This window comes from Panicum virgatum, chromosome 3N (genome assembly GCF_016808335.1).
Source record: "Panicum virgatum strain AP13 chromosome 3N, P.virgatum_v5, whole genome shotgun sequence".
NCBI lineage: Eukaryota > Viridiplantae > Streptophyta > Magnoliopsida > Poales > Poaceae > Panicum > Panicum virgatum.
The window spans coordinates 34,112,540-34,132,559 of record NC_053147.1 but is presented as its reverse complement, the minus strand read 5'-3'; the positions used below and the strand labels follow the sequence as shown (position 1 = coordinate 34,132,559).

The following is a 20,020-nucleotide window of genomic DNA, read 5'->3' as shown; positions in this document are numbered from 1 at the left end:
AAAATCTTGTGTTCACACTATAAAATTTTATCGAAATTGACTGAAATTTGTTGGAGATGCCTTAGTATGACTAGTAGTTTTTTGTGCAAAGTAGTGTAGCTAGAATTATAGGCAGGAGTGGAGCTAGGATTGAAATAACCTTGGTGCACTCTTTATTACATAGAACAAAACTGATATAATTTACATGGTAAAAATTAAATAAACTACTAGGAATTTGTTTTTCACCATGGTGCATGTGCACTAGGTAAAATGTACCTGGCTTCGCCTCTGATTATAGGTGGGCCCTACGTCAAGAGCCGAACCCTGAAAATAAAACCTCGCATTCACACTATAAAATTTTATCGAAATTGACTGAAATTTGTTGAATATGACTCAGCATGACTAGCAGCTATTTTGTGCAAAGCAGTGTGGCTAGAATTATACGTTGGCCCCACACCAAGAGCCGGACCTTGGAAATAAAACTTTGCGTTTGCACAATAAATTTTTATTGAAATTGACAAAAATTTGCTGAAGATGAATCAATATGGCGGGCAGATACTCTATGCAAAGCAGTGTGACTAGACCTATACATGGGCCCCACGTAAGGAGCCGGATTCTGGAAATATAACTTTGCATTCACACTATAAAAAATTATTGAAATTGATTAAATTTTTTTGGAGATGACTCAGTATGTCTAACAACTACTCTGTGCAAAACAATGTAGCAAGATCTACATTATTATTTTTTTTGAAAAACAAGTTCTTATTGGGTTGTAGCCATAGTTTTGCTAATAATTTCTTACATTATAAGCTGAAATATTTGGGCTGGATTGGTGTGTCGTGGTGGTGATTTGAAGTGGGGTGGATCGTATTAATTTTCCCTTTTAATAATGGATTGGTGGGAGGATAGTTTGGTTTTCAACCCATTTGCAGAGCTAGCTGACATTATTAGAGCAAGTATATAATATACCCTCCATCCTTGGAATTTAAGGCATTTGAGGATTTAATTTTTTTACAAATGTAAGGCATTCTAAGGTTCTCTGGACAAAAACACATGCTAATCTTATTACTTTTGGTATGTAAAAAAATCAATTGCGGTTGGTTGGGTGAGTATAAAAAGGTATGTTAATTTCTTTGGGCACTGAAAATTAAGCAATTAATTAACTAAACAATACACTAATGAGAGGTACATGTGAATTTTCTCTACCTCAATAATCTGTCTAAAAAATCAAGAATGTCCTACATTTTAGAATGAAGGGATTATGTAATTACGCTTACGCATCATCTTTAGACTATTAAATAGACAATCTCTACAATAAATTGTCATTTTTGTTATCCTGTAGTATATTTCCTTTATATGTGGAATGAAAAAAGATATTATAAGTAGCAGACTATAATTACTCGTATAATGGTGCGTAAGCAGTTTCGTAGTTCTTAATCGTAGCATATGAGACGACAACTTATGAGACCATGTAGCAATGTACTCTCTTCTAATGTAAAATTATTAAGAAACTTATTATAATATTTAAATTTAACATATAAAATTAATTTTAAATCAAACATGTAAATTTAATTTCAATTATACAGTTGTGTTTCTTAGAATAAAATTATCGAGGCAAAACTACAGTTGAATACGTTTAGAGGATATGTTTTCTATATATACATTTTTATGACGGCAAAACAAATATTCCATGTTTATAAGAAAGATATTCCAGATTTAGGATAAAGAAAAATATTCTAAATTTTGGATAAATTATTTATATGGTAAGATATATTTGTTTAATAATATGGCTGCAACTAAATCAAAACATTACATACCTGACCAAATTATATATACTTATAGCACAAGAGTTTGTATGTGTGTCTTAATTTTATTGATATATACAACTAAAAGCTGAATGTAAAATTGTATTTCTAGAAGAAATCATAAATACTAGGGAGAAAAAAGTTTGTACATCTGAAACATAACAATATAGACACATAACAAAGTGTTGAAAAATAAATATGTGAAACAAATATTGCATAACAGTAGATTAAGAGTTTGTTGGACGGCTGAAATAAGACACTATAGGTATACAATCAAGAAAAAGGTATGCATGGAACAAATCATGCTTATTCAAGTAACACGTCTATAAATAATATTTAATAAGTGCATAAATGATAAGAGAAATATAATATTAAAATAAGTAATAATAATAAATAATGAGAAAATAAAATGCACAAAATTTAGAAAATAGAAATAAAAAAGTTGGTGCTGTCATTTTGTAGACCTGGGTTAAGTTGCATATTATATATAAAATTTTTGTTTCGATTGAATTTATATTGCAAGCTACTTAGACTACATAAACATAAACTTAGATTATATACAGGGGTGGTGACAAAAAGGGGTGGGGAGGAGGAGGGTGTTGGCATTTTTTACCAACAGCTTACTTAGGAATACTGTAGGATAGAAGATTGTTTGGTGTGGGATCGTCAAATCTGAAACTTGAAGGTAAAAGCGAGAACAAAATGTATGGATTTAGACAGGTTCAGACCACTAGAGTAGCGTAATACCCTACATTCTATTTGAGGTTAGTGTATAGCGGCTCCACGCTTAGGTGCTGAGTTGCCCTAGTTTAGGTTTGCGTTGGTACTATGTCTAATATGCCAATCTAGGTATCGCTGCCCTCCGTTATATACTCCAGGAGTGGCAATGTTATCCTAAACGCTAAACGGTAAACAGTCGGTCACCTACTGTTTAGCCCATTATTCGGGCAAAATTGGTGTTTAAACGGGAAAAACGACCGTTTAAACGGTGAAAACAACCGATTAAACGGAAATAGTGTGCCACTGTGTAGCGTTTAAACGGTGTTTAAAGGGGCTAAACGACCGTTTAGGCGAACAATGGGAGTGGGATACTAGTCAGTTATATGGTAGGAGTACTAGTAGCGTTACAGAAATCCTAGTAGAAGTTCTACTTCTTCCTTCCTTGCCGGTAGGTTCCATCCGAGTACCCGAGATCTATCTCTAACAATCTCCGAGCGCTTCGTAGCCGAGTATTACAGGTTTTCGAGTACTTCTTAAGTCATCTTCGAGTTCTTTAGAATTCCATCTTGAATATGTCTTTTTAAAACCTTCCTCGCTGCTTCAAGTTTGTGTGGTGATCTTGTCCGAATAGATTTGGGGTGCGCTCCCCCGAGTTCTAGGTTGAATCGAAGAATCAGGCGGAGAGACCATCTTGAGTTGAATTTTTTTCCTTTGTCTTCCAAATAGATTTGAAAAAAGAAAAGTCATTAATGACTCGTATTCCACAGTCCCCGATTCTTGAATTCAAATCCTAAATTTTAGAAAAGAATTCAAAAGAACGTACCATGAACACACCGATCAGATCGGTTTGCACATCAATACCAATTTTGATCGCAACAGACACTAATAAGAATTGGCTATCAATTATTTTATGTCTAGAGTTTAGTCACAAACTCATAACAAGTTACTGAAAACATTTTAAACCATACGAGTACGAGAAAAGAGACAATTGGTTGACACTAAATTAAATCAGATGAGTACCTAGATTTCTTATCAACACTTTATTATACTCTGATTTTGTTAAACTAAGAGCCTGTTCAGTTGCCAAAAAATTTTGGCCAAGAATTTTTGGCAACTTTTACTACACTAATTAGGAGTATTAAACATAGACAATTATAAAACTAATTACATGGATGAACAGTAAATCGCGAGACGAGTCTAATGAGAGTAGTTAGAGAGTAATTGATCCATGATTAGTAGATGATTACTGTAGCATCACTGTTGTAAATCATGGATCAAGTATGCTCATTAAATTCCTCTCGCAATTTACAGTCCATCCATGTAATAAGTTATTTTTTCGTCTCATTTAATACTTTATGCATGTAAGATTCTCTTTGATATGATGGGTGAAAAATTTTGGGTGGAGAACTACATTTTGTTTAGATGCACATCGTAAAGTTTTTGAAAAGGAATCTTTTCACATTTGAAGTATTAAATATAAACTAATCAAAAAAGTAATTACAAAACTCATCTGTAAACTATGGGACAAATTTATTAAGACTAATTAATCCATCATTAGCACATACTTACTGTAACTGTAGCAATTTAGTGTCTAATTATGACCTATTTAGGCTCATTTCGTCTCGTAATTTACAAGCAAACATGCAATTAGTTTTTTATTTCATCTAGAATTAATATTCCATGCATGTTGCATACATTTGATGTGATAATTTTGAAATTTTAAATTTTGCATCTAAACAAGTCCTTAATACTATGATTTAGTTTGGTATAAAACGTGGCAGCAGGCCAAATCCGGCTGGTATAGCTGTCTTTTTTTGTTATTTTAACCCTTTTCAAAAACTATTTTCAAAAGTAGACCGCTGGAAAAACTATTTCCAAATCTGACCCACCCGTCACGCGCCTATTGAGTTGGCGCGGAATTAACTGGACAGACGCCAAGGCTGTTGGCGTTTTAGTCGCGGCGTTGAATATCCACCTGGCAGTTTGACCAGGCCTAAATCTGACGTGGTTGGCTGTCCCGCGCCAATTGCTTTGGCGCGGTTGTCTGTTCCCGTAACGGATGTTTTCCCGTTTGGTGGTGGGCCTGGATAGCATAGTAACCGCGCCGGTCTCGTTGGCACGGACGTCACAAAACCCTAAAGGCCTGGTTCGTTTGAATGAATGGGGTCATGCTTTGCCTCGTTACCCAACAACACAACTAGTCTTCTCCAAGAGGAGTCTGCGGAGGCGGCGGCGGGTACTGTACCAACGGCGTGGACTGTAGTTGCGGTGCGGCTCTGTGTGGCGAGGGAGTGCGTGGATTTGAGGTTAGAACTATATTTTCTCTCTTTGTTTTCCTTGTGGATGAGTTCTGGAATCCTAGGAATGCTTAGGTTTTTTTGATTCGCTGGAGTTCGTCAGGGTTATGGTAGATTGAGGATTAATCTGTGGTAGGGTTCCCATATGTATTTGATTTTGCAAAACTTAGTGCAGATCCTTCCAATATGTGCTCTCTAATTTTGTTCCATTAACGTTGCTTCACAAATCTGGTGGGACATAAGCCATTCATGTTGGTCTTTGTTTTAGAAGTAGTACGGTTTAAAATTTTTGTTAGGGAAAAAATGATGGCGAAGGAAAAAAAGAATATTCTTTCAACCCCTGCTGACTTCCATGAAATACAAAATATAAGTCTGAATTGTAGAAGACAAGTCTGATGTATATTAAAAACTACGATAGAAGCATAGAAGACAAGTCATTACAACACCTAAGCTATATAAGTTGGCATGGTGATTATAGCAACTTCAAACTATATTCTCTGCATGTCTGATATGTTCAGATGCGTTTTTGTAGGATGCCTAGGCGTGGTAAGGCTAATAAGCCAAGGTAAGGTTGTTTTTTGTTTTTATTATCTGAGCTGAATTGTTATTGTAGCTTAGGTCTGATAATTGATATGTTTTGATTAGGGTTCGTATGGGAAGTGCATACGAACGATTGCCTTTACCTAGCAGTGTTCCCGTGCCGATGTGTTATTGCGGGGATCGTTGCAAGGTTGCCAAGTCCGACGAAGACGATACGTATTGGCAGAGGTACTGGATGTGCGACAATTTTGCATTTGAGCCTACCCCTCGTCAGATCTGCATCGGGTTGCTGGTGAGTAGTGTGTGTTGTGTTTTTGTTATTTAGTTCGTACCAAGTTGTTTCTTGTGTTTTACTAAATGCTTAAACATTGAATATGTTTCAGACTCCTCCGCCGCTATGCGACTTTGAGCAGTGGATTGATACTGAGATCAGCCAAGAAGACAAACAATGGATGGAGACTTTGAAGAGGTTGGATGCAGAGCGCGAGGAACGGTTGGAGAGGAGGCGCAAATAGGAAGCAGCGGAGAAGGAGCGCGAAGCTGAAATCCAAATGAGGCGTCAAGCTAAGGCACGAGAGGTTAGGGAGAGGAAACTTGAGCGTGTTCGTCGCGCTAAAGCAGCACTAGAGGAGAACCCCGATGCTATGAGGAAGGGAAAATGGCCTCGATGCACTCAGTAGATTGCACGATGGAAGTTGTAGGTTGTTGTCATGTTTGCATGTGTCAAGACTTGGTGGATGTATGTGTAATGAAGTAGTAGACACTACTACAAAACATAGATTTTGTAACATACTCTTGTAACACATTCATCAATGTGTTACAAAAAATTTCATAGGAACACAAATTTATGTGTTACAAATGAATGTTGTAACACATAGAGCCTGTTTCCTAGAAATGTGTTACAGGCAATTATTTTAGTAACACAAAATTTATGTTACATGTAAAATATTACAGAATGATAGTATGTGGTAACACATAACTGGAACACATAAATATGTCACAAAACTCGATCAGGTTGGTAGATGAAACCAGCTGACCCCTGCTTCTCTGTAAAAGGCGCCTACCATCATGGAACCAGATGGGCAGTCTCAATCGATGACCTATGAATTGTAAACAGGAAGTATCACTACACAATAAAGCTATTGTACCTACCATTACAGTAACTAGCAGAGATTGTGGCACGTATTTAATTTTCTTTCCAGCGAGCAATAATGTTTTTATTCCAAAATTAATACACGTCTTTCTTTTCCTTCCATAAAAAATAATGTCAATTATTATCCTTCCAAAATAAATAACGACGCGAATTATAGGTGAGTGCATGAAAAGGAAAGTAGAGTGTGTGACAAAGGAAAGTAATATACGGGTACAAGAGGTGGGTAGATGAATGCTTGGTGTAAAAAGTATTAGGATTTTGGTGGAAACATTTTCTTTCTATCAATTTCGTGGGTCTACACCCTTTTTCGTCAAACCTTTGGCCTGACAAGTGGGATCTCCGTGAGGGGTACGGTGGGCCTAATCTTGGTGAGAAAGAGTTTCAATTGTTTCAATTTTTATAGTATAGATGTAGGGATGACCAAAATAAACCGTTGATGTGCGTCTTGTTGCTAGCTAGGGGATTTACCCGAATTTCCTTATTAATAACAAAAACATTGCAAACAGAGACAAAACAGTAGACTTTCTAAATTAGATTAAAATAGCAGGTAATCTCTTAATTTGATTATTTGCCACGATTAAATCTATCGCGGTGAGACTTCATAAATTTTGGGGTATTTATTCTTAGAAAAAACTATTTCCTCGGCCCCAAAAATAGTTGTGCTTAGTGTCTTGGTCCTTTTTCTCTTGAACTTGGCTATTTAGCCCCAAAATGAGTTAGTAATGTATTAATAGCAATATCTACTTTTCAGTAGCTCAAATGGCATGTTAGTGATTTTTGTTGGATCTAGCATCTTAGATATGACTTCATTTTTATTTTTTTACTATTTTACCATGTTCCTGTGATTTTCTATTATTTAAAAACTAAAAATAGATTTATAAATGTCTTGAAATTATTTTACTACGGGGAAATAACAAAAATTCATGAAAAATTTCTTTATGTTTTTTTGTTTTCCTAGTTAAAAACCTAAAGTAATGGATTTGAATACAATTAGACTGCAGACCTAACTGCAAGTGATGGAAGGGCCAAGAAACTAAATGAAAACTTGTTTTGGAGGTCAAATAGCTAAGTTCAAGACAAAAAGGGTCAAGAAACTAAGCATAATTTTTTAGGGCCATGGAAACAATTCTCTCTTATTCTTAAGGTTACCCATAAGGATAAGTAGTCCTAGTGTAGTTAGGAAGGTCAGTACGATTCTTTCTTTGTGATCTTTTATTTATGTTCCTTAGGAATTAGTAAATGATGTTGACATTATCTTGAATTACTAAAAATAAAACATGGTAGAAGTGCGGTGGAATGTCTTCATTGCTTCAACTAATCATACTTGTTAATGAAAGGATTACTCTCCCATATATGTTTAGTTGCAATTTTTAATTTTGATAATAACAATTATGATTAAAGTTGTTCGGATAATCAATTGGTATTAATTTTTTTCAATAGCATTCACGTTGTGAGGAGGAAGAAGGACTTGGAGAGCTGGCTCACGGCGCGGGGGCACACCTTGGCATCTATCGTAGCCTACAAGCCTCCATCCGAAAGTCTCGTCAGTTTGTTGCGATTTAGATTCCGTTCGTTCCTCTTCTCTGTTTCTTCCACTTCTCTTGATGATCCGGTTTATTTTTGGTACGCCATCCCAATTCGCGTTCCAATCACGTCCCTACGACCGTCCGGCACCATCCCTGTTCCGCGATCTGGAATGAGAATTCCGGGAATAGGGAAAGCGGCTACGCTATGGCGTTGTGTGGATTCTCGGCCACTTAGGCGCGCTGCACGGCGGCGACGCGCGGAAGCCAGGCAGGCTGCGGCCAGCACCACCAGGCACCGGCAGACTAGTTCAGCAGGCAAGGCAGCCGGACGGCCGGACGACAGAGGCGGCAGCAGCAAGCAAAGAGGTCAATTCGATTCAACCTTCCCCAATCAGCCAATCTTGCATATTCATTTTTTCTGTTAAAATTGGAGAATTTGACTTATGAGATTATTTATGCTCTATTATGTAGACTAAATCTTCCTCCATTACCTCCACGTGGTGCAGGTGGTATGTTGCATGCATCCGGTTACCATTTTTCACTAATTAATTTTATTTTGCATATTACTGGCCTAATTCCTTTCAAATGTCTAACACTCCAGCTCAATTGTGTACACCCAGGTTCACTTCTTACAGTTGATGAAAATAAGATAGATTGATAGGTCGGAATGACTGGGCACTTGTTAGGTATTTCTTTATAATTTTTCAAGTTTTTATTTAGTTTGTGGTACAACTAGACTCGGAATTGGAGATATAATCTAAAAGCGCTTAGATGATTTTCTGCTAAATATCCTTAGTTAGGTGATTTTCTGCTAAATATCCTTAGTTTGTTTATAAAATGTGATAATTAATTGGTTAGTATACAGGACTGACTATATATGCAAGATCAAAAGTTACACTATCAAGATTTTCAGGTTGCTCTCACAAGCTGCAGATTGTAGGATATATTGTGTTCCATTATCTTTGCACTGAACTAATCATTAAATTTGTTGCTTATTTATATGATTTCCAATTCCTTCAAAGTTAGATAAAAAGATTTTCTCCATACCGCCTGCTAATTACCATGTTTGAGAAAAGATATTGCAGCCTTTCCTTTCAATGTAGCATTTATTTGAGGGGGGATGTCATATATGGTCATTGGAGGAGTAGCCTTGGGGTGTACTGAGTATCAAACAAGATCACATAATGTAGTGGGTATCATTGAAAACAGATTTGTTTGAACAATAGAGTCTCACTGTCACATAAAGGGACATCTTTGAGGTGCCTCTCAGGAGAAGGTTCCCTCAAATTTGGTCATCCTTCTTTCAAATTATATGGTAAATATGATTACAACTATTCTACTATATATCAAGTGCCATATGGAGATTGATGAACTCTGCTTATATAAACAATGAAACAGCATGTTTGGTGAGGTGTTATATTAAGTTTGATATTGTTTCAAATTTCTTTTGTACTAACTCAAAGAATAATTTTATTCATACTAGTAGCTGTGTTTGATTGTGCCGGTGGCTTTCCCTTTGGACACTGCTGGCAATTATCCAAGGATAAAAAAAGGGCGTACCCAGTGCCGTAGGCTTCCCGCACAGTGCGGGGTCTGGGGAAGGGTTGTCTTTAAGCCCCAAGCCTTACCCACACAAATGTGCAGAGGCTGAGGCTCGAACCCGGGACCTTCCGGTTACAGACGGTAGGCTCTACCGCTGCACAAGGATACCTTGTGGTATTTAAATAATTTATGATTGTGCTGCCTAGCTGATGTTTGCAATTGATGTTACTAGGCATTGTCAGCATCATAGTAACATGCATTTAATTCTACAAAGTGCATATCAATTACCCTACTATACAAGAGGAGCCATTAGTGAGGCCCATGACCTGCTACAGAACCATTGGTGATGCCCATGCCAAAGGAGTACCAATTGCTTGGCTTTTGATTTGTGTATGTTATAGCTGTCTTTCTTCATATGTAGTGTTAGCTAGCTACCTCATGCATGTTCAAGTGATTTATTTTACAACTCCATTGTATTATGCAGGTTGAAATGATCAATGGTTGAATCACGAAGCATTGGATGTTGAGAATACTATATATGTCGTCGTGACATAGATTTCTAGTGATGATTAATTACTTGTGTCACATTTGCTCTTTAGAATCATATGGTTGTGTACATAATGTCAATTATTAAATATCATGGTCAAGTTCTATGTTTCCTTCCTATGACAAGTGCAACTTTCTTGGGTTATTGAATTAAGTTTGTGGCTTATCTGATTGTGCAATTTTTCACGGTCCCTTCAATAATTTCATGCAAATTATACCCATATGTAATTGTATAATTTTTTTTGAAATTTTGAATGTGCTACAATAGGTAAAATATGTGTTACAAATTGTGTGTTCCTAAAATTCCAACTAGTGTTCTCAAGCGTTACTGCCACTATATGAAAGTGTTCCTACAGCATGAAACATATGTTACCCAAGAGAACCATTGTAACACTTAATAAATGTTCCATTAGGTAATTAATTGTGTTACAAAGTAGTAACACTTTTCTAGATGTAAAGGAGCACATATATTTTGTTCCAATAGATCACATAATAGTAACACTGAAAATAAGAACGCTAACCGGATGTGTTACTAGGAGAGCTAGTAACATATTTAGTTAAGTATAGTAACACAAGTTGGTGTTACTATAGCTATGTTATGTGTGTGGGGGTGATTAGCTAAACTACTAGTGTTCATTATTTGTACTATTTGAGTTTGAACTGGAACCTTGTTTGTGTTGTCTCGACCTTGTAGTTTGGAGGGTTGTTGTAGTGGCTTGTTTTGTTTTTTGTGAAATGTTGATTTTCATATAATTGTTACATTGTATGTCCGACTTGGGAGGGACAGACGTCAAGGACAACCGATGTGAATGAGGTGACTATATCTTTATTCCTTCACGGGTGGCACACCTGCAGGGTCCAAGTGTTTGGGGTGTGTGAAAGTCCTTTAGCAGTGGTTCACGGGGTCAGAGGTGTGACATCCCAAAAATCTATCAAAATTAAATCACGCGCTAAAATATTTTTTCCAAAAACTTTTCATCGTTGAGCTCAAAATCCTCCTGAAACCCTGAACCATAATTCCCGGAGTCTTTCCCTGTTCCAAAAGTCCGATTTCCAACCCCCCGACCCCTTTCCCTATGGCCTCGTCCGCGCGCGCACGCGACCACTGAAGCATGGCCGACTGGCCCTGCGGTCGTCGCCGCGATCGGCGCCGGCGCGAACCTCTTTCTCTCTCTCTTATCTCTCTCTTCCCCTTTTTCTTTTTCATTTTCCATTTTTCCTTTTCTTTTTTCCCATTTTCTTCTCTCTCTCTCCCCTTCCTCCCTCCCTTCTCTGCCACGCACCGCGTGCCCCCGAACGCCGCTCAGTCCGTCTTCAGATCCTAAGACCCGAATCCAGCAATCTTAGCACCACAACTCCTCTGGTTATCAACCGTGTCACAACCCGGTTGACCTCGCCAAGAAGGCTGATCCCTGCAAGCGCAACGAAGAATACAAGCAAGAACTCGAAAGAAACACAGCTCAAATGAAGTGACTCTGCAGATCAAAGATTAATCTCACGACTTGGGGTTTCACAAACCGATGAACGGAGACAACTGTTCTTGACAGAATGAATCTAAGCAAAACCCAAGTAACCTAATGGCGTCTGCTGTGTATATAGAAGAGAGAGGCTAGGGGGGGCCAAGGGGGTGGCCGGGCAACCCTAGGGAGTACAAGGCCTTCGGGCCCAAAAACTGGCGTCGCTGCATCCAGGCAGATTCTGGTCGTCATGTTGTTTCGATGATTCCCATCGACTCCGAGTGTATTTTGATATGGGATCAGTTGGGTTAGAAATCTTATCTCCTTAGCTTTCCAACGATATATAGAACGTCCAAAACGGAGCCCGTATGTGGCCTGGGCGTCCGTTTTCGTGAGGCCTGCTTCTGCAGTCCGAACAGGACTCGCGAATAAATTGGACTTCAATGTGGATTGGGCTTTGAACTCTATCTTTGCTTGGGCCTTGGTCATATGCATATTGGTCATGTCCTCATCTGTGATGGCTAGTCAGGTCTAGCTAAGGTGGGTAATGGCTTTATTGGGATCTACACCGACGCTACGGTGATCGAGTTGTGGTACCCCCGCTTGTGGGTAAAGTTGCACACCTCTACAGAGTTAAAATCTATTCGAATAGCCGTGCCCACGGTACTGGGCGAGTTACGGTGTGGTCACATAACTGGGCGAGTTCTGGGAATGGATGGGTTGGCGTGAGTTTTTTTGGAAAAGTGTCCGGCAGTTCTGCCGTGTGCTACGGCGGATGAGGAGTCCGGTAGCAGCTTAAAACTTGGATCATGTGTGGGTCAACACTACATGTTACTCGGTGCAAGAAAAATTTGTTTTGGAAATCCTTTCTTTCAAATGAACCCCTGCATAAAATCTAGCTTTCCACAAATTAAACCCTAGCCTTATCCTTGATTTACACTGTGCATTATATTCTGTTTATACCCCCTCCGTGGATGTGGTTGGACTTGCCGAGTACGTTTGTACTCACCCCATTCTTAATTTTTACAGAGGAAGATCTAGACTTCTTTCCTGACGACGCTGAGTAGGGGTACCGTCCTACATCCAACCTTGCCTGTGGATCAAGGTCACCTGCAGGAGGTTCTGCATGGCGCAAGACTCTGATGACCCCCTCTTCGTAGTTAATGTAGTTGTGTGAGTTTTAGTTGTAATCCTCGCGATAGTGGCGCTTCTGTAACACCCGGTATATAAAAAGACATAAACCGAGCAATCATATACGTGCCAGGATCAAGTCACACATATATACAACAGAATAAACAGTATATCACAGCACATATCATGTAAAAAGTTATATTAAAGCGAGTACTAAAGTTATTTATTACATTAATGACAAAATGTCTGATACAGCGGAAGCGTAGAATACATATACGATGTCTCTCGGAAGCTGGGCGCCACAGGGACGTCGACTGAGAGACGAACGCCTAGAAGTCCTCATACTCCTGGTAGCTCCGGATGAACTCCCTCGCGTCGGCAGGAACTGAGCAGCAGTAGAGTATTCCCAAGAGAAAAAGGAGTAGAGTAGGCAAGAGTGAGTACACAACTTGTACTCAACAAGTATAACACAAACTATGAGGCCCTAAGGTTGGCTGACTCAACTGCATTAGCTTTTAAGTCTTGGCAAAATTTTATTAAAGCTATTTACTACAAGTTGATGAATTACCATAACCCAGTTATATAGTAATTAATCAAAATTAACAATGAACCACTGAGAACCAAACCGAAACCACCAAGGTAACCCCACTAATCAAAAGGAGGATCTGGGCCGCTCATGACCGTGAGCACGGCTAGTATACCAGTTTTACACTCTGCAGAGGTTGCACATCTTTACCCACAAGTCGTGAGCTACGCTAGTTGTTCAACGCACTTCCTTAGGTGAGATGGCTAGCAAGCACACTACGAGGCCTTTACAAAGAATCTCGTTGGTAAGGAATAACCGCGAGGGTTGGATCGGCGACTATGGAGCAGGTCTAGTGGGCGTCAAGAATACCACAGACGAGGCCACTCAGTACGAGGGCCATAGAAGCTTACCACCCTTGCCCCGCAGGTAAGTTACTCCAAACCAAAAAGACCTAATTATTACGCCAAGACCGTCCCATTCCAGTCTTGTGGTTGCGCGGTTGTCCCAGGTTGTCGCTCTAATGATGTACGATCCTTATGGAGAGTAGCTAGCACAAAACACACTGCGAGCCCCCTAAACCAAGTTTCTAGAAAAACCAGTTTTAATGAGACGTGAGCCACTCTCACGGGCCACTCCCAGAATTAAGTTGCATATACCATTAATCAAATTAATTAAAAAGGACCAAGTATGTTATAGCGCGGCACCTAGCACAACTAACCAAAATGCAACCCAAAGGATGTATATAAAGGATATAAAATGGCTAGGAAAGTCCTTATAGGCATACAGTATTAAAATGCAGTATGAAATTGTATTTAAAGGTGATAGGTTGTTCATGTTATACTTGCCTTCCTCAAACTGCTCCTGCTGCTCAAAGTGCTCAGAAGGTGGTGGCTGCTCCGGGTACTGGTACTGGGGCTCCTCAGATGGATCAACGTCTACTCACGAACACATGGCCAAAAACAATACACAAAATAAACATACATGCAAACAATGGCATATACTAAGAAACAGTACAACAATACATGAAAATAGCAAACAAAACTATGCTAGAACTATTTTACGCGTTACAACGATCGCGTGGACATAAAGAACGCCTAAAACGGAGCTAGAACGTGAAAACTAGAGCTAAAACAAGGTCCAGGGGCTTTTCTGCAAGAAAAACTAAGTTTCTGGGGGTTTTCTGCAAAAACCCGGGACTAAAACATAATTAAACCTTAGTTCTAGGGTTTAACGTGCAAAAACTATAGATCTGGATGGTGGGTTAGATTTTTAAAAAGATTAGGGTCCTAAATGAATAAAACGGGACTAAACTGGAAATACTTTTGAATAAAGCTGGACCGCGGGTTGATTTAAAAGAAACCTAGGGTCTCTTTAGCAAAAAGGCTATTGCGAAGCGGTATGTTTAGATCTGACCCGCTGAATCTCGATCTGGCGGTTCAGATCTGATGGGCTCTGGATCTAATCTGATCCGTTGACTACGGATCGTACGGCTCTGGGTCGAGGACGCGCGGGAACGGCGGCGGGGAGTCGCCGGAGACATATCCCGCGGTGGCGCCTTGCCGGAGTTGATCGATTCCAGTGTTCTGGGGGTCCATTCGACCGGGGATTGGGTCAGGGAGGTTCAGCGTGAGATGCGTGATCCACCAGTGCAGTTCGTGTGGGATTTCGAGGTACGAGATGGCTCGCGCAGCGGCAGAGGCGGGTCTGCGTGGCGGAGGCTCGCCGGCGAGCGGCGTTGAAGGGTTCCCAGGGGCTACGGGCTGCGGGAATTGGCGCAAAGGGATCAAGGAGTCGGGGTGTAGCTCACCGAGGGTGCAGGTCGGACGGGGAGGCCGTGCAGGGGGGTTGTCGTCGTAGGCCGGCGGCGGCTCACGGCGGGGCTCGGGGTCCGGGCGTTGCAGGGCTCCTCCGGGCGTCTGGGTCCCACGGCTCGAATCCTGGTGGTGCTGTGAAGTAGGCTGAGGGGTCAACGGGATCCAGCGCTCAACGGCGGCGAGAAATCGAGCGGCTATCAAAACTTACCGGCGGTGAAGTCTGAGCGCGATTCCGGCAAATCACGGGACTAAGCTCGAGGCAAAGGCCTCAGGGAGCATCCTGAGTCTACGGCGGTCTAGCGCGCGGCTCTGGGGAGGCTTCGGTGCTGCGGGGAGGCGAGGCCGCGGCGGCGCGGGGCTCTGCTCCGGCGGAGCTGCGGCGCAGGGGGGTGGCTAGAGTGTGGTGGCGGCTGTGGGGGCGAGGATAGGGGAACAGGGAAGGCCCGGGGTGGTGTTTAAAGGGAGGAGCCGGGGATTTTAGGCGTGCGTGCCCATGCGTGATCCCGGCGAGGATTGCGGCAGGTGGTTACTGCACGAGCGTGGAGGTTACGCTACTCGGCGTAATCCCGAGCGGGGAACAGCTCTAGAAGGTCGGGGTGCTCGGTGGCTGGCAGGTGGGGCTACGGGGTTGAGGAGGTCCACGATCAGGTGTTCAGGCGCGACTGGTCCAGCGAGCAGGGAGGCGCGACCGTCACGAGGTTGAAGAAGGAAACCGGCGTGTGGGACCGGGAGGTCAGCGAGGGACGGGAGAGGAAGGCGCGGGCGTGCTCGCTGGCAGGTGGATCTGTGGCGTCAGCGGGGAGGGTGTGACGCGCGGGCCGCTCTGCTGGGCTGCGGAGCGGGAGAGGGGGTTGCAGCGCTTGGCGAGCTGGGCCTCGGCAAGTTGCTGGGCTGGCGTGCCGTGTGGGTGGCTGGGCCGTGCGGTGAGAGAGTTCAGCGCCGCGCGAGGAGAGAGGCCAAGCTGGGCCTTGCGCGGGTGGAAGCAGGCCCGAGAGAGAGGAGAGAGTGGGCTGAGGGGAGAGGGGTTTGGGTCCGGTTGGGTTTTCTCTTTTTCCACCTCTTTTCTATTTCTAAACAATTCAAATCTATTTGAATTCAAATGAAACTTGAATTCAAACTCCTATGCAAACCAACAAATAAAACCATGCACCAGCATGAATGCAACAACAAATTTTAAACTTAGACAAATTTTAATTACTTGTCGAACAAAAAATAGATTAAATGCAAGACTAAGCAAATTAAATCCTAGAAAATTAAAAAAAGCCAATTAAATTTATTAATAAATAGGAAATTTAAATTAGGGTGTTACAGCTTCACTGCCCATTACCGCGTAGAGTTGTACAGTGATGAACCATCTGGTGTAATAAATGTGTCATCAGCCTCTTGGGACTGATGTTTGTATCACATTTAAGTCTTCTCTTATGAGAGGACGCTTCAGGTGGTATCAGAGCCGTAGGTTGGCCGTAGGACGCGACCCTAGGAGCGAACCCCTTTTTTCAGGCCCTTTCACACTAGGATTTTTTCTTCCTTAATCCTTATTTCACACAAACACTCACCACTGGTTCTTGCCCTGTTCTAGATGGCTGACAATGGATGAATTGGCAGAATCTGTCACGCAGAGCCCGGCCTTCCTAAGTTATTAATACTCAGCCTGGAACGCATTGGAGTGTTGGACCCACTAGAGTACGTCTACCGGGAGTACGACTCCAGGGGCACTCTTCGGTGCGACGTAATGATTTTCGTGGGAAAGAGCACCCGCTACCCTGATGTGGATCCCTGGTTCATCTCCTCCACTAGATTTCGCTTCCCTGACATCTACCGAAAAGCCGCTCGAAAAGCCCTGTGACGTCTACGTGTGATCTACAAGCACCACCTTCAACGGACCTCTATGGGATTTTTCCCGCCCACTGAAGGAAGAGGACGCTCATGGATTGCCCGGATGAGAGGACTCGGAAGAGAAGAAGAGGACCTCTAAGATACGGTCTCCTACCTATCCATCTACCTCACCGGCCTGGATGAACTTTACCGTGAGCAAGCGGTACAATTGAAGCAATAAATCCACAGGGCAGAGAAGGTAACCCAAGAACTGGAGGAACAACAGACAAGAGCCGCACGCGCCGAATATTCCCTAGCCGCTCTCCAAGCACAAATGCAAGAATACGAGGCTCGCAGAGGAATAGGCGGGTGGATAGAGGAAGAACCCGAAGAAACCCATTGGGATAGAGGCACTCAGACTGAAGAGGAAGAACCCGAAGAAACCCATTGGGATATAGGCACTCAGACTGAAGAGGAAGAACCCGAAGAAACCCATTGGGATAAGGGTACTCAGACTGAAGATAATGTGATGGATCAGTGTCTTCCACTGAAGAAGCGCCATATCAGGATCGAGGAAGAGTCCCCATGATAGGAGTAGCACTTCAAGCTAGAAATCTGTCCTAATAATCATGTACCCATGGAACCTGTACCCCTCCCTGTTAAAATAATAAGTACCATATGTTCCCTTTTGTATCCAAATGCTCGTGCAAAGTTGTTCACCCTACCTTTGTTTACAGATGGCTGAGATAGGATGGACCCAGGGCAATTGCCAAGCTGCACCTGGCTTCCCCAGCCTCTTGATCAATGCCCTGGAAAGCCTTGGCATTATGGAACGCCCAAGGTACTACAGCAGAGAGTACGAGCAGCATGGTACCCTCCGCTGCAGGGTGATCCTGGTCGTCGCCAGAAGTGACCGCTACCCCAACATCCAGCCATGGCGAGCGACCGCTACAGGGTTTAGGCACCAAGACACCTATCCCTTGGCCGTCAGAAAGGCACTCCGTTACCTGTGCCAGATTTTTGAAAGACACCTCGCCTCCACACCAATGAGGTTCTTTCCGCCGGCCATCAGAACCCCAGTTTGGGAAGCCCGTATGAGAAGTCTGGAACGGCGCCGCCATGAAGAAGACCCTCTGTACCAAGTGGCTACTTACCTAGCCTCCTTGGATCAGCTCTTTGACGAGCAAGCTAACATTCTAAGGGAGCAGACCCATCGAGCCGAGCAAGTAGAGCTCGCAGTAAGACTGCAACAGATCCGAGCAGCCCAAGCCGAGGCAAGAGCCGCAGCCGCGGTCAGCAGTGAAGTAGTTGCTCAGGAGAGCCTCAGGCAAGCCCGGGACCGGCGTATGCAAGAATGGACCAGAAGTGGAACACCAGTCCCGGCAATTGGAGAAGACCATATTCTACTCGGGACGCCCGTCATAGGATGGGGACCACTCTTGGGAAACCCACAAGCCCCACCCGAGAACCCGGGAAGGCCTACTGCCGCCGTCGAAGGAGAAGCTGCTACGCAACCCCTGGCAAATGGAAACTTAGAGGACGGCGAGCAAGGACTACTCGCACACTCCGCCCCGGAAGAAGGCTCGCCCCGCGAGGAGAATGCCTGACGCCATCCTAGTGTTGTACCCTCCCAGCTCCTTTGGCTTAAGTTGTACCATTATGTGTGAACCTGTACCCGGATGTGTAGGACGCGTTTTAGTCTTGTCCCCGTGTTGTACCCTCCCTTGTAGTAATAAAGTTGTTGTGATTGTGTTTGCTATGTTTGTGTGCTTGTTAGTTGGTGTGTTTTTCGTCAGAAGGTAGATTCTGCCTTTTCAAAAATATGAATTAAACAACTTAAACATCACTTAATCCCAATCTCACAAAAACTCTACATAATTAACAGATGGCTTCCCGAAGCGTTACGAGGGCCTCCCGCATTCGGAACCCTGCAGTCGCTGGTACGGGAGTGCAGCCTAATGGGCAGAACCCTCCTCAGGATGAACAGGAAGTGAGCCAGAACCGAGGATAAAATCAAGGAGAAGTGCCACTGCCACCATCACCACCCCTCGGAGACCTGGCACAGATAATCCACAACCAGACCCTCATATTGGAAACACTGGCCAATGCACTCATCAACAAGCGGCCACGAGAGCAAACCATGAACGACAAGCTGACAGCTTTTCTGAGGACCAAGCCGCCCACCTTTGCTGGATCCAGCAACCCCTTGGATGCAGACGACTGGATGCATGTGATTCAGAGAAAGCTCGAGCTGTTCGAATGCCAGGATCGAGACAAAGTTCTTCTGGCAGCCCACCAACTCACCGGGACTGCCTTGGCCTGGTGGGAGAATTACTGTGTCGCTGCCGAAGATGCCTCCACCATCACATGGAAAGAGTTTGTGAAGGAGTTCTGCCGATATCATATTCCCTCGGCCAGCATGAAGCGCAAGGCGGATGAGTTCCGCGCACTATAGCAAGGAAGCATGTCGGTGGAAGAATACACCCATCAGTTCTTGGAGTTGGCCCGATATGCACCAGAAGAAGTGAACGATGATGAAAAGAAGCAGGACATGTTCAAGAAGGGACTGAACCCAGAACTCCGGACCTTGCTTACCCCTCAGATCTACCCTGACTTCAATACACTAATGAACAAGGCGATTCTTACAGAAAGGGCCAAAATTGAAGAAAGGAAGGATAACAAGCGCAAGTTTCTGGAAAGTAAGTCCCGCCAGTAGGATCGCCTCCAGAAACCAAGAAGCTTCAGCTACACTGCACTAAGATCCCAGGCCCCAATGTAGTTCAGGACTCAGTCTCAGGTGACAGGCCCACAGGCCCCTAACACACAGCTCAGGAGCCAGAACACCATGAGGGCCCCGCAGAGCAATGCAAGCCAGGTCACCACCAACAATAGCAATGCTAGGGTCTGTTTCAACTGCCGTGAGACAAGACATTTCATTGCCAACTGCCCATATGCCAAGAACAAGCCTGCTACATCAGCCTTCTCCAACACGGTGAATGGGCCAAGGCCAGTTCTGTCAAGTGCCAACCGAGTGCCTATCCGCAACAACAACAACACCAACAACAACAGTCAGCAGATGAGGCAACCCCAGCAGTCATTTGGACGAGCTCGCGTCAACCACATCAACGCGTAGGAGGCTCAAGGAGCTCAGGGCGTAGTGCTTGGTGAG

At 43.0% G+C, this 20,020-nt stretch overlaps 1 long non-coding RNA gene across 1 annotated transcript; it reads left to right on the top strand.

Annotated features, from left to right (window-relative positions):
- The first annotated feature begins 8,392 nt into the window (after positions 1-8,392).
- On the top strand, positions 8,393-10,226 carry LOC120665791. The gene is made up of 3 exons (XR_005671330.1): positions 8,393-9,703; positions 9,795-9,952; positions 10,047-10,226. It is a non-coding gene; the product is annotated as an uncharacterized LOC120665791 (long non-coding RNA).
- Positions 10,227-20,020: the final 9,794 nt, after the last annotated feature.